At 38.9% G+C, this 16,330-nt stretch overlaps 1 long non-coding RNA gene across 1 annotated transcript; it reads right to left on the bottom strand.

The window, feature by feature from the left end:
- Positions 1-211: 211 nt before the first annotated feature.
- LOC148594507 (uncharacterized) lies at positions 212-7,401 on the bottom strand. The gene is made up of 2 exons (XR_015913446.1): positions 7,193-7,401; positions 212-245 (listed from the first exon to the last, which is right to left on the bottom strand). It is a non-coding gene; the product is annotated as an uncharacterized LOC148594507 (long non-coding RNA).
- Between the last annotated feature and the right edge of the window lie 8,929 nt (positions 7,402-16,330).

Consider the following 16,330-nt stretch of genomic DNA (forward strand, 5'->3'; position numbering starts at 1 on the left):
ACAAACCCCTGGGAATCCTTGGGCTGTTTCCAATGGACCACAAAAGGTAAAAGTACACACAGCAACAGTAGCTTCATTACGTTATTCAGGGGTCTGTACCTCTGTATCACAGCGATGCCGAAACGAAGAATAAAAACCTCAGTGCTTGCAGCAGAATGACGAGTGGCCACTATTGTCATCTCCAATTCCTTGTACAGGAGCAGGAAACCGGGGTTGAAACGAGACCCATACTCCTGGCTACAGGCCTGTAAGACACAATTAAGAGTTAGTTATCCAGAACAGCACATAAGCATGTGCTTAACACCAGGCATGTGAATGCCTCAAATGCACAAAAGCTCACACGCTGAAGTTAGTAACATCGCTGTAGCCAAGCTGCGCTGAGAGTTAAGCATGCACTTAAGAGCTTTGCTGGATGGCAGCCATTTACAGATGTATAATCAGCACAGAGACATGTAGGCAGAGACTTCCTTTAATGGGTCCACTGAACTCTCCTCTTGAAGATACATATTTGGTTATTTTCATTAGCGTATTTACAAAACAAAATACTCCTCCTATGATTACACTTCGGTTGCCAGAGCATGTATCATTTTGCCAGGAGACCCGTTTACTGCACTTACAATTCAGGGCCAGATGAACAATTCTAAAATAAAATGTGAAAAAGCAGTTGACATCTGACAACAGAGAATGGTCCTCCTCATCCCTGTTCTCCTGCTTGTCTTTTGCTTGTTTATTTTGGAGATGCTGACGGATGCTTGCCTGCACGTAACTATAACGATTAGCAGCAGTTTGAAGAGCACGAAAAAGTAAGAAGAAAAAGCAGAAGAAAAATAATGGGAGCGGTATTAGGGGCCATAAGTTGTTCTTTTTGGGATGAGCATCAGACATGTGCTCACTACTCCTGTCACAGTGCAATCAAAGCAGCCCTGTGCCACTGCCAAAAACTGCAACAGGTGCCAAAAGATTATGGCATTGGTTAAATCCACTCCTAAGGCACCAGCTCAGGGACTGATCCAAATCTCAGAAACCAATGAACATCTTTTCCCAGATGTCAATTGTTTTCAAATAGCTCCTCTTATTCATTTCCAGTGCAAGATGCCAGGGGGCAAACAAATTCAACTGCCAGGAGTCAATCCTCCGATTTCGCCACTATAAACCCTGGACATAGGCCAAAGCCATGTGCAGCCTCCCAAACACATTTGTAAGGTAATTAATATTTTATATTCACAATAAGATATCTTCATTCACAAGGAACTATTAAGACAGAGCTTCTGGTTACATTCTCCCCAGCACATTACAATGACAGCTCCGTGCCAGGAGCAGCCACATGGCCTAAAGGTGCCAAGCTGGCAAGGATCCTCTCTCTCAGCATTTGGCATCTAACCCCTTGGCAAACCCTGCAGCAGTTGTGCTTGGCTGCTTCTGGATCCGTCATGTGGTCAGGCTGCTGATAGCCTAGGAGGGTGCTGCGTCCTCTGGGCACCATTTCACTTAACACCTGTCTGATTCAGAGGAATGCGCACACATGGAAAGCAAGATCCCCACACAAATCCTCCCAGAGACCCAGAGCACATGCTCCATTTGTTACTGAAAGGGTCGTTTCCTCAGACCCACAAGTGTTTTTTTCCCCCCTACGCCTTCACATATCTGTATACAGCCCTTAGAGGGTCCTACATCCTGCCATGCATTCCACATGTGTTGGACGTTTGCTCTGTGAACCAGGAACACAAAACATAGCCTTTTTGTATATAATGAAATCTCATGTTTTACTGTGCTCTCATAAAGCCATTTCTTTGTGGATCAGATTTTTTTTTCTGGTGACATTTTAACAATCTACAAATGTTTGCTATAGATGAAAGGAAATGATTATTTCCAGGTCACCTTGCAATAATACTTTTTGATGGGCACCATAATTCCAATTAAATTGAGTAATGAGAGAGGGGGAAACCCTTCAAAGTGCCACTGTGGTAGAAATATTTAAAAAAAAAAAAACACACAAGCGCACAACATTTATCACAAGCTACAAAGCCTTTGTAAGGATTATAGATAGGAAAATCCAAAGACCTTTTTTAAAAGGGGACCATGCACAAAACAAGGCTGTTACAAGATGCAGACTGTAAGAACAGAATTCTGTGCACCTTCCATGATGCATCATTGTAGCAGGCATGGCCATTCTTTAATATTATAAGATAGTCTTTGATTTGGGATTATTTCACCGACAATGTCTATGACTCAAGTATGGCCCTAAGAGGTCCTTTTCAAAACCACAATTGCCATCACAAACCTGGCAGACAGCTTGGCAGTGGGGCCTGGCAGTGCTATGGCAGAGGGGTAGGTGTGCAGAGGAGCGGGGAGGCTACTCAAAAAGCACTTCTCAAACCTATGCTCTTCAAAAGCACTATAATCAGCCTCCTGTTTGTCTAAGCTGCATATATGGGTGCATCTGCTGCATCCAGACTCTTCTGAGCATGATCAGAATCTCTAAAGCCTGTAAAATAAATGCAGTTCTTCAGTTAAAGTTCACAGTTACAAAATAACAAAATAACAAAATAATTTAGGATTAACCCTTGGGAGGTAGGAAAATCTCTTCATAAAATTGTTATTCAGTTACATGCAGGTTTTTTTTTTTTTTTAGATCCTTTTTAGGAATTTCTGTAACAATGTTATGTTCCTTTTCTTTTTCTCCCTCTGTGGCTTAGAGCATTTATTTCAGTGATTAAAACACCTGGCTTTTGGTGAGGGGCAGACAAAAATAAGTACAAAATAAATGTATGAAACTCTCTAGCAACATTCTTGGAATAGTTTTACAGCCAAGTATATGGCATATTCAGAACACATGATGTTGTAGTACAAAGATTTTACTGGCTTCACTGCTCAATGTGGTCATCTCAGATTCAAGCCAAATAAGCCTACCACGCCATATCGTCATTTATTTTCTGTCTCTGTATACAAATATACTCTTTTTAAAAAGGAAGTTCCTAATCCCTGCAGAAATTCACAAGCTGAATCCATGTTATATTATCTTTCCTTGAAAATAATAACTTAAGAACAGGACACTGGATGTTACTCTTGGCAACTCAACCAGGGACATTCAAGTACAGAGCCTCAGAACATTGAACAAGAGAACAAGCTGGAAAGGAGGATTTGCTTTCAACAGGTCCATGTCACCTCCTTTCTCCAGGAACTTGGTGTTTGGTGCTGGGAGCAGATTTGTTCTCACAGGAGTCCTCGCTGGACTGAACCCTTGAATGAACGTAGCATGGAGCATGGCTTATACATAAACCATGTGGAAGACCAAGGAAAGAAAGAAAAAGAAAGAAAACCCCAACATTTCAAATATCAGAAAACCCCCCATCTATATAAGCCTTTTACATGATTTTAATAGGCCTCACAAGATGTTTCCTTATAATATACTTCCCTTAAGATGACTAAATAAAAATCAAATCAAATCCTGACCATTTCTTCATTTCATACTTCATAAATTCTCAGGTTTATGCTCTCTTTTCAGCACGCAATCTAAAGTTCAGAGCTTCCTCATTATATCATACCAGGTTGGGAATTTGTTTTTTAAGTGTTTCTTGTGCCAGGACGAGAGTTGAACACTGTTTTAAAAGGCTGCTGACTCTGAACAATTTATATGCTAATTTCAGAATGATTCTTCCTACATTAAATAAGGAGCTCAGGAATGTTCCAAAGGTCCAGACAGACCATACCATTAACAGATTGGGTAAATCAACGCTATTACTGCCCACAGCATATTACACCGTGTGAACTTTCTTCACTGCCCACACTTTACTAATTTTAGTTCCACGTGGTTCCTCAGCTGACTGGCCAAAATATAAACTACACTGGCTCCCGAAAGCCTCCCTATGCCCATCTTGACCTTGGACTTGCCTTTAATATTAAACTTGAAGAAAAAAAATGAATTGGTCACACTTTTTTTTCAAGGTACATTTATAAATGGTTTATAAAGGGTTAATAAATGATTAATAGATCTTGGAAATTTTAAGAATATGGACAGGTATGAAAAATCGTTATACATCTAACAATAAATGATCTATTATTTAGAAAAAACATAAAAAAGGAATAATAAAAAATCTAGACCTATAAATTCTAGCTTGAACTCCATCAACATAAATGCTGCAAAGCAAGCAAATTAATGCCTTCAAAATTATTTGAATATTGACAAATCTTCCAGCATTTATTAGCAATATACTCAGCTTATTATTGCTTTCAAGGACATGCCAAAATTGGCTTTAAGTTTAGACTTTGTACAAACAAGCTTTTACAAAGCCTTAGAACAACAAAAACATTTCCAGTTTTTATTTTATTTCCAATCAAAAATGGAGTTTAAGCAAAATTCTCCTATGGCGTATGTAATCCTAACAATGCAAAACTGAAAAACTCAAAATGAATCAGACATCACTAAATGAAGATAGAAGGATCATAAGATGAATTGATTTTTATAAAAATTTCTAGTTTTATATCTTAGCTTACGAGCTACAGAGCTGAAAAAAGGCATTGATGCAAAGTATCATGCTGAGTTTAAGTGCTTAGTTGTCCTGAAAGAAACTGTCACTATTGATCAATTGCTGTTTTTAGAGATGGATTCAAGTTGTTGTCCAGAGCTCGTTATCATCATCTGGCAAGTTCTTGCAACTTCACTTACTAGTAAACTCTAACATACTAAATACCATGAGATATCTTCACAATTATCCCATTTCTTTTCAACTGAAAGATTTCAGATAAATAGGGAAAAAAGAAACCAAAGTCTAAGTATTTGAGAATTTCTAATAAAGGCATAGAATAAATAATTTCCTAATACTTTTCTTAATAGGAACTGTAATGTTTGGGGACAGTGAGAGCTGTCTATCAAGCAGAAGGAGCATTGGGCATGCACCTCATCTCATTGAATTCAATAGCTGAAGCTCTCCCGAGCGCTGAGGAGTCAGATTATCCATTCTGCTTATGATGCCAAGTGGTGCCAAAAAACTCCATCTCACATCACATACACTTACTCATCAGTGCACTAATACTTACTGGAAGCACTGAAATCGGTACCCACAGGACCCCAAGACATGAAGCAGCTAACACATCACACCCAGCCAACACCACATCTCACTATATATCAGATACCTCAGCCAAATGAATCGTGATAACAACCAATGGTGGCAAATTAGCAGCTTGGCTACTGGAAAAATTCCAGATTTTACCTTCCAGCTACAGGAATGAGGAGGATATATGTGAATGTGATCTTTGGCAAGGAAAGGTACATTGTTTCACCACTGTGGGAAAATGTTTAATGCTTTAAAATTTCCTTAAAATAAGATTACAGTGAAACATTAGAGAGAGCATTATTAACGATAATCAACCTTCCCAGCTAAATCAAAAAGTACCTCCAAAGTCATTTCCAACCTGCAGAAAAACACCAGGGTTTCATGCCCTCATGTTTTATCTGAACACTTCAAAGATGCTTACTGAGAAGAAAATAAGCCCTTGTGTATTTTGGTTTTTGAAATCCAGGAAAGCTCCCAGCTTACCTGCTTTTTCCCCCACCCAGTGGGGTTCAGAAGATCTGAGTACAGAGGTAAGACCTTGACCTGAAAGGATGCAGACCTGGGGGCTCCCATTCAGCCCAGAACGCCGTAGAGCTGGGACCAAAACCCTGCCTGATACAGGGACAAGCCATTCCATGGGTAGCCTGTCCGAGGTACCTGCTGGAAGTTGGTTGGGGCAACCTCTTACACTTCCTTCAAGCACCCTAAATGCAGGCATTTCCCCCAAAACTGGATGCATCTTCAAAATAAAGTACATCTCTGACATAGCACTGCACACATCCCTACTAGGCCTCTGCTTCCCAAAGAATTACTTTGAGCAGGAAGAGTTTGTGGGACCTCTCTATCACAGCAGAAATTAAAATCTACGGGTGGAACACTTCTCTACAGTTGCCCATTTTTAACTTTCTTACACCCAGACAAAGTAACAAAAGAAGCTAATTCCATTCTGAGTCATTGAGTTTTCACACCTAGAGTGATATTGCCCATAAAGTAGAATGATAAGACATTTATGCCTCCAAGACATATTAATTGGTGGGGAAGGGCAGGAGAGGCAGCTAGAAGGGATGTTTTTTTTATTTAGAATAGCAGCAACTCACAAAGAGCTTAGCAAAAGCCAGCAAAGTTATAACTTTATGATATGCACGATGAAAAGGAAAAAAGCACACATGCCACAACTCTATATGGCCTCCCTTAAGGATGTACTCCATTGCTTTATACAAAATACATCATGAGGTATAGAGCAACCAGCCCTCTGGTGCAAGTAGAAAAAGGTTAATAAAACTGGAGTCTGCACCCCTTCACTAAAATGAAAAGGTACAAGAAATTTAGATATAAAGTTTCTAATTCAGAAAAAGAACATAATTTAAGTTCTTCAAGCACCGTCCACAGCCTACAGCAGAAATAGAAACCCCATATTTGAATTATAGACTAAGAATGGAGGTTAACTCCTTTTTCCTACACTACCTTGCTTCTCATGCTTTTCTTGGAGAGACATCTTTGCCAACTTTACTCCAACAAAGATATAGGAGCTTTGAGGAAGTAAAGGTGGCTGATGCTGGCCACATTCACAGATCCATTTGCCTCTCTCCAACAGATGCAGTTAGAACCATCCCTAGCTTCAGTCATACAACCCAGCTACATATCCAAGAAATAAGCTTGAAATGTCAGGGGTATGAAACCTAATTCTGGGGCTGGGAGTTTTAGTAATCACATTATTACTGCTTGCTACTCTGTCATGGAGCTAAAACATGCAGAGGCCACAGAGGGACATAGGGATACATACACACGCACATATGTACGTATACGTTAACACATGCTCACACTTTTGAAAGTGCATTTGTTGCCTTAGCCACAGAGACCTCTCTGACCACACATACCATTTTAAGATACTGTTCTACAGCACAAGACTTGTTTCCAGTTACCTATATTAAAACTTCAGAACTCCAAGCCTTTGACAGCTTCTCACTTTGTTGGTTGGGCTGTTAAGTAGTAAAGCAAATACTCTGCTGCCACCCCATGACTTCTCTTAGTATTGCTAATTTTCTAGGCCTCTTCCCACTTCATAACTAATCAGGTTTAAAAAAAAAAAAAAAAGATTAAAGTGAAGACAGCACTCACTGCAGAAGCACTCTGCATACCTGTGGTGACTCGTGCTCCACCAATATGGGAGATCGCCGCCTCTCTTCACCTGTATGCAAATGGACCCACTTCTTTTTATCATTCTGCCAACAGAAGCAAAACTTTATCTCAATTCCCAATCACAAAAACAGCTTTGTGCTCTGGCAGTTAATTTTTACTGGTTTACAAAGTACTTTCCTTTACACAAGAGATAATGCCAGCTAACCAGAGCAAACCTTTATAGTTGATCAAAGCATTGATTTTGCAGTATTATGTCAATGCCAAAGACACCGATTCCCTTTTTTCACTCAGGCACTGTTCAGTTCCTTTCTTTGGTTTCCTTACAAAGCACAACTTGTTTTAGTTCTTACTACTACATTTATATTAAGTCTGCAATGGTATTAAAACACAAGTGGTATCCTATTAATTTAAGCAGAAAAAAGGAAAGGGTGTTGATTCATCCTAGGTATAATTAAGAGAAGTCTTGAAATGTTTTAACTAGCTAGATTTCTTTGCAATAAAGTTGCAAAATGTTGATTGAAATAAATTTCAGGAGTTAGCAAAAATAATTTGTATCAGTAGGTATTTAGACACACAAAGCCACTCAATTCTGAATACTTTGTCCATATTGTTAGTGTAGCAACTGGAGTATCTCCTCAAATTAGTACAATTTAATTTTACAAGAGCAGTTCACACAATGAATTGCTAAAAATCACAGTTCACATTTTCAATGATCAGCTGAAGATACTCTAAGATCTGACAGATCAGTTGATAAACACTCAATTGAGAGCTTACTGTCAAAAAAAGTTAAAGGTTAAAGGAAGCCCAGTAGTGCTTATTTTCAAGTATTTCTTTACTAATCTTCTTATACTGGCATATAAGATATAGTAGCATGCCCACGTCACGAGAACATACAGGTTGCATAATGCTGAAATATGCCTTGAAAAAAAAAAAAAAAAAAAAAAAAAAAAACCCACACACCTAAAGAAACTAACTACTTTCTCTAAAGAGTACAAGAAAATCTGATGACAAGTTTAGGGGCTGATATTTTCAGACATTCATGTTCAGTGTTGCTTTCTGAGATTCTCAAAGCAAAGGAAGATTTGCTTGAAGACTTAGCTGCAGTCTGCATTAGTTCCCTTACACTTCATTCACACATGACAAAGAAACCAGACTGGTTGGTGTGTAAGAAGCTTCTGATTTTCATGCTCCAAGCACAATGCCTAAGTCGTTTAGCTGAAGACCATCGGTACAAACAGATGCTGAACACTGATAATTCATTGTCTCAAAACATATCTTCTTAGATTTAGCCAAATAAAATTTAATTTCACTGTAATCCAACCCTTTAACTAAGCCCCCAGTGCCTAGGCTGAGAATGTTCCATTTAATGCATCACGAAGTGCTGATCACACAACTCAAACAGCACATATCGAGCCTAAAACAGGGCCTTGAACTCCCTCTGCTGGTAAAGCCACAGCTAGGGAAGAAAAGAAACATCCTGTGAAGCCTGCAGAGAAATAAAACGCCTTTTTTTTTTTTTTTTCCTCTTTTCCCCCCTCTCTCGTTTGTCCAAGCATAAGATTGTCGCTGTCTTTATTTTTTCTCTCTGGTTTATTGTTCTGTTTTCTCACTTCCTCCCTCATTCCACCAGAGTTAACGCTACAACTCAGCTTAAAACCTCAGCTGAATGTGAACCTAGCAAGGCTCGGCTCCTCCATTTGCCTGCCCTCCGCTCCAGCTGCCGCCTGCTCACAGCTCCCTTCACACTCGGCCAACAGCCACCATCAGGCCCGGCCTTCGCCCGCCCAAAGCTACTTCCCCTCGGAGAGGGGCCTTCTGGGGTTTCGCTTCCAGGAAAAAAAAGACTGTCCCAACTTCTCACCTCTTCTTGGGGAAGTCTTTTCTGGTACCTCTATTTGCTCGCTAACACACTGGTAGCCACTGAGAAGGTGTCTGTGACACCGTATAGTTGGGACAAGTTCTTCTTGAAGATAAAACTGCCTGCCTCCTGGTTGGATTCTTGTACGCAGCCATGGCTCAACCCCATTTTCTTGCCTGAAGTTAAGATATTAGCTATATAGGATTTAACTTAAACCTTCACTTAGTAAGCTACATGCGGTCCTCCTCATGCACTTGCTCAGGACAGCCTCATGAAATGCCAGGTAACACCTTGCTCTGTGCACAAATAGAAATTCCATGTATGAATTTTTGGGAAGAACTCAGTCTCCAGATCAAGGTCCTTCAGACAGAAATTTTGCAGTAGCCCCCTATACAATTTAATTCAAACTAAATCATGTCCAATTTAGATAATTTGAGCCTAGATTCAAACTCTCAGCCTACACTTCAGTTTCCATTATCTGCACAGTTAGGAAGTTCAGGATCTCCACAGGACTATCAGGATTACTCAGGAGGCCAGAGCTGCAAGGATTTTGGAAAGAGTCAAGGACAAAAAGCTCAGCAGTCACTGTGGCCAGTCTCAACCACACAGATGTTTCAATTGTATTTAGTTTAAAAGCACTGGGTTTGATGGTAGAAGATATTACAGCAGGCACCAACTCTAAACAGAGTTAAGAAAAGCAGACAAAAAGGGAAAGAAAGCACAAAAGATTTTTTAAATATGCTATATTAGTCTATATAATTTATTCTAAACAGGCCCAAACAAGCAAGTTGACTTCAAACTTTGATTACCTATGGTCAATTTGATTGCAGAGTAAAATAAGTTACACACTTAGGATATCATTTTATTAAATTCTCCTAATTATGATGACCACTATTGGGTCATCATAAGTGTGCAAGCTTAACAGAAATATCTGTATTATATTTTTTACATTAAGAAGGCTAAAAGCTTACCTGCATGGCAGGTGTTGCTGTGGCCACATGCTTAGGTTATGGATTAACCAACTGCTATCAAGAAACTGATGTCTGTCGTCCAAACCTAAAGCAAGCACAGCAGGTGCTTTTCCTACTGATCTAGCTTTGGACTCTGATTGAATTACATCAAGAAAGAATAGCTTTGCTTTTTCATGAAATCTGATGATAGGGAGAGAAGTACCTTGCACAACATGGCAAAGTTTAAAGTAAATCTGCTCTTCTTATGGCTCCTTCCATTGGCTACTTCAATCCAAGTTTTATCGTCTAGGTTTAACACCTTTACCTTTAATTTTACAGAAAAGCTCTTTACAATAGTGTTTTTTTTTCTCTCTTTCTTCTTTCTCTCTCTACAGCAAGCAATTGTTCAGGTCTTTTCAGAGAAACCTCTAATTATCCAGGATGCTGGAAACTAAACACTTGTAGTTTTGGTGAAGCATAAGATTATTCTCACTGCTATCAGACAGGAAAGGGAAGCCACATTAAAGACTTCTACTGTCCAAGATCATTACTGAATAAAAAAAAAATAAAAAACAGACAGGCAACAGCTCTGCACATTACATTTGGAACTAACACAATCCAGAATGAAAAAGGAAACCTAGCATGACAAAATACAGGCTAGACTACCTTTCTGACCCAGCTCTGTCAGATGCTCATTGTACAAGATAACTGTGAAACAGTCAGATCAAGTTCAACACTGTAGTGTTTCCATTTTACATCCTGTGCAAAAAAAAAAAAAAAAAGTTTTCAGTTGGCTAACAGAACCCAGCCTGATTTTAAACAGAATCAGAAATGACAGTTTAAGTTTTAGGACTAGAAGGGATTTTTACACTTATTAACGTGACAGCCTGTGTAACATAATCCTTACAACTTGACTGCATTCAGCCCAGCAACCTGTAGTCATATTAGAGATCACATTTTACATTACAAAGTAGCATTCCTGCTACTGTATTGGATTGTGTTAAAAATGTACTCTATTTTCTATTTCAACAGCATCTTCCATTCTCTCAAATGACAAAGGTTTTTTTGTTGTTGTTGTTGTTGTTTTTAAAAAAACGGGACTGGACAATTGGCCATATAGGATATGGTTTAAATTCAACACTGTTGCAGGTACGACACCAGAGAATTCGAATCTTTCACTTTTGTCCCACCTACCTCTGAGAGCTAAGTAAGGCAATGTGAAGGGAGAGGAGCCTGAATAAAAGCTTACACATACTCGAAGCTAGTTGTAGGTCTGAAGGCAGTGAAAATAGGAGAATAGGAGGTGTCAAATAACAATTCGTGACTAGGGTTTTTTTTTTTTTTTTTTTTAAGTATCAAATACTTAATTTAGCAGAACTCTTCAGCTTAATTACATTTATTAAACTACCAGCACATGTGCCAGGCCTAGATCAACTCTTAAATATTTCTAAATCAGATGGCAAATCTGTAATAGTCCTCCTTTTCTATAAGGGTGGGGAATAAGCAAAGCTGGAAGTCAGAAAATTTCAATTCTTTTTGTCACTTTAAAAACAAAAGTCACATTAGGCATTCAAAAACAGGCAATACTAAGTTTATAAAACAATTAATATGGAAATGTCAACATCTTATAAACATTCACCTGAAGTACATAGCTGTTACAGAGAAAGGCAGCAGCATTGTCTTTCAGTACACGCAGTGAGCAGGGACTCTGGGTTTGATTCTAACTCTCCCATGGATTTTAAGTTTGGCTGTAGGCAGATCACCAAATATCTCAGCTGATGATCTGTAAAATAAGGATAGCAATACTCTCCCATCTCAGCAGGATGTTTTCAGGAAAGTACTTGGGAGGCACTCGAACAGTGCAATAATGGGGAGCATGGAAGCATCCACATAAAACAAAGACAACACCTGCTCCACCAGTTTAATGGAAAAAAGATGACTGAGGCTGTTATAAGGAATGCTTTGCATTAAAGGGGCAAGCTGTAATCAGCCTCATTAACTGTCCGAATTAAGATTAACATCAGCAAACTATTTCTAACACCACTACTGTGAAGACTTTGAAGAATAGAACTGGACATGAAAAACAATACAGAATTGTATAAAGGGTTGGAATAAGTCAGACTTTTCAGTCTTCCCTCTAAGTTACAAAGGTAATTGATGAAACAGCAGTTTGCTCTATTTGTTAAATAAATGTACATACATCGGAGGCAGCTGCACACAATTTTTCTTCTAGGGTTAAAACCATTCGTTAGTCCACTAAGACATTTTTAAACCCCACATATACTTACTATACTTTGATTGCATCTTACAGTCTTGAAGTTCTTCCCATATCCTTTACAGGAAGTAATTGCAGGTGGCTGCTTCAGTGGTTTGCTGCACATCACTGTGTATTTAGTATTCAAAGAATGTCATTCCAGCCTTAAGGCTTTTTCCATAGACATTTTCTTATTTTATGTTTAGGATAATAGTAGCTCTACAAATACAGAGTATGAGTCTAGTACATATAGATACATGAGTTAGACAACAGACTGTTAGTTTTGGACTAGGAACAACCTTCCACTTATCTTTGCTCAGGCATTTAGATAATAGATTACCTGTTCCAACTCAAAAACAGCAGTGGCATCCCTGGAGGCTGCAGGAAAGCCCAATTCACAATCCTGAAGATCAGCCCATACTTCTACAAATAGACTAATGAAGATGAAGACACTTCAGTCTCTAGATCATCCCCTTTCCTCCCCAAAAGGACCCAAGTGCTCAGTTGAAAGGTTTTGGGTCTTAAGGCAGTCTGGATCTACTGAAACATTATACCAAATTCAACCAGCATAGTACCTAATAGCATAGCATCACCATTTGTAAGCTTTTCCAGTTGCTTTACCTTAAGAAACACACTAAGCATCAGTCTTTGTAATAATTTTTAAAATTAATTGGCCAAATTACAAACAAGTCTGACAAAAGAGCCAAAGTCAGAAAGATCTATGACTTGTGTACATTTGTGATGAGTGCTAACAAGGTAAAGCAGAGAGTCCAAATAAATGCTTTCATCAAGGAAAAATCAATAGTGACCTGATTTGTTTGGCTTGCTGGCTAGCCAAGGGGCAAATGTCTAAATTGAAAGGGCAGCACATCCTACCCCTTGCAGAAAATAGGGGATGCAAGAAATCCAGTTAAAAGGAACCCAGTAGAGAGAGCTGTACACACTACGGAGAAACAGCCCAGAGACTCAAGGATGCTGGTTGCATAACAGTAGCATAGCACATAGAACCCAGTTTTTTTTTTTTTTTTTTTTTTTTTTTGCTATCCCTGCTTGTAAAACACATGCACACTATAAACATTTGAAAGCCATTAAGAAGGACCAACAGCACATCCTCTAACAACAAAAGCTGGATTTGTTACAGCCCCAGGAATTCTTTCCAATGAAGTCATGAAAAGGTAGGCGGGACAGGATCTGAGGGACCAGCTGACGCATCCCCCTGCAGAGGCAGGTTCACAAAGAGCCACACAAAGCTCTAGCAGGTGACAGTCAAACCTTTCCTGGCAGCCTGAGGGAAGGCAGTTGTGCAGCCCCCCCAGACCCCAGCACTCAGAGACAGGAAGAGCCCTTCCCATGTAACCCATCTTTATGCAGAGAGCTTGGCTAGTTGCAACTTGTCCTACAATGACCATACGGTTTACAGAACTTAAGCAGATTACTCCTTGCAAAAAACATTTTCATATTCATATGCAATTTTACAGCAAAGTAATTTTCTTCAAAAAGAATTTTTCTTTTGATCTTTCAGATGCCATTAGATCATTCAGATTGTAGTATCCTATAAGCACTGTAATATTTCTTCACTAATACCACTTAATCCCCATTTCTCATTCCCATATTTAAGTTCTATAGTATAATAGCCTAGACTTATCTGATTAAGTCTTACATTAATCATTTTGGCAACTTCCTCTATTTTATCAAGGTCATTTTGAAATCTAGTAGCATCCTATAAAATGAACAGCTTAAAGATGAAGTATCAACCAAGTCCTATCCGTTCTCCCCCCAGTTTTTTCTATATAGAGGTCACAAACATTGTAAAACTGATTAAGACTGCAGATTAAGTCAAGTCCACTTGATTTGTGGAATTGGTTTGAGCTTTAAAAAAAAAAAAACACAGTGTAGTGAAGGTAATTAAAGTCTACATAAAAAACAGGCAGAGCTCTATTTTAAGAAAAACTCAAAGCACACACTTGTAGGACTAAAATGACTTCATCTGACTAAAGGAATGTTTGGCAGCAGCACAAGCAAATGTGGCACCATGCACAGGTGCAATAGGGAGCTGCTTTTCACCTGCCATTCTAACAAATACAGCCTGCAAGATACCTTTGCCTCTCACTTCAGAGATGGAGAGGATGAATACCTTGCATAAGTTGTCCCTGTGTTTTCCTGGAGGCTAAAAAGATATATTGGAGGGATGAAAAGTCAGCATTTTCTAAACACAAGAAGAGATGTACAATACCACCACAACACAAAAGATGCTGAGAAAAAAATGCTTCAAGTACTTGATTAACATATACTGTAACACTCAAGAGGGCATTTTACCCCTTTATTTGTAGTTTTGTCTGCAGTCACTAGACTACTCTGACTGTCTTATTTGAAGCTCTGATCAGAATGATCTTGGCAAGATTCTCTGCAGTTAAGTGTGCTTGTGAGGAACACCTCCTTCAGCAGCAATACTGAAATACTTCTGTAGTCTCTCCTCTCTCCCTCCACTACTGAATCTGAAAAATACAAATTCAAAGCAGACCAGGAAAAAAAAGTTACGAAAATGTGAGCCTGATTTCATCATGCAGAAACAAAACTTAGGCTATTTCTGGTTTTCTGGTGAATGCCTTCACCATCAAAACTGTTGTCTGTCAAATAGTCTCTCACCAAATATGCAATTCTGGAATTCATTAATATTGAATGAAGGTGGTGAAGGCCAAGACAATGGGTAAAAGGAAGTAGTAGTAGTAAAATTTCATCACTGGAGATCCACCATAAGCTATCAAATGTGAGGTCCAAATGAAGTTTCAGTCTCAGGAACTTCAGCTTGTAAATTGTTAGAAAATGCAAGAGATACAAGACGATTTTTTTGTTGTTGTTGAATTTGCTTCAGCTTCTACAGGCTTCACCTAGGATTTTACCACAGCCATCGTCAGAAACAGGATAATCAACTTCATAAGCCTTTTGTCTTGACATTGAATTAGCTTTGTTCTGTAAACACACACACCTGCTAATCCAGAAGCTTTTTTTGTAAGAATGCCCCAGACCACTGCACTGCGTGTGAAATCATAAGGAGGTGATAGGCTATGCCTAGAAGACAAACGCCTACTGTGTTGGTATTATTCTAGCTTTCCTGAAAGCATCTGGTTTGCAGAAGAGCAAGACTGAACTGCAAATGTTGCCAAAGCTGCCCAGCACCATCAAGATTCAGAACTTCACCTTGAACATTAAACATATGTTCTCTCTATGGAGAATCGAGCTGAATTTCTTAAGATGCACATTTTGAAACAAAGCTGTTATGTGCGAGCTGCATGTAAACTAGTGAAGATAAAGGGAACATGGATACTAAGCATAACAGAAATCAGTACTTAGGTGAAAAAATAAGCCACAAGAAACATTAACAGTTCAGTGACTTCCATATTTTAAGAAATTTTTAATCATATAAAACTCAAATTTTCCCCAGTTACATACATTCATTTCATGATTTAAACAATTATTGCATAATACTTGTATCACGTGGTCATTTATATCTTACAGTAGAGTTGACATCAGATACCGCATTTTTGTACCATCTTCAAGTTACATTCTCAGTCTATCACACAAATGTGAAACATATACAAGATGACTAAAAGCATTCCCTTCATATTTGTCCAGATGCAAAGACTGCATACATTTGAGAGGTATGGTAATGCCACATCACTTCATGTTGCTTTGGTAGATTGTACTGGTATGGAATGGCCAAGAGAAGGTTAAGAACAAAAGGAGGTGAAACCTTGCAGGCAGAGAGGAACTGGCCACTTCCTGTTTAGCAAGGCAAATATAGCTACTTTTCCAAGAATTTAGAAAGGCAGAAAACAAAGGAAGTGAGAAATTCTGAGCAAGAATGCAAAGGACTATTTAACCTCCCATATTAAGTGTCAATAAACTAGTAGTGTCAATCAGGACATGCTAGGAACAGAAATTGCCCTGACAAAATATGATGAAAGAAAGAGCCCAACAACCCAGGCAAACACTGTGCTGATGCCTTTATCTACTTGATGTGTGTTCTAAATGCAGGACCCCCCAAAATGGCAATGTCACTGAACTTAACACAAGT

Source organism: Tinamus guttatus, unplaced genomic scaffold (assembly GCF_059628265.1).
Source record: "Tinamus guttatus ecotype Peru unplaced genomic scaffold, ASM5962826v1 Tinamus_guttatus_pri_ptg000240l, whole genome shotgun sequence".
Lineage (NCBI taxonomy): Eukaryota > Metazoa > Chordata > Aves > Tinamiformes > Tinamidae > Tinamus > Tinamus guttatus.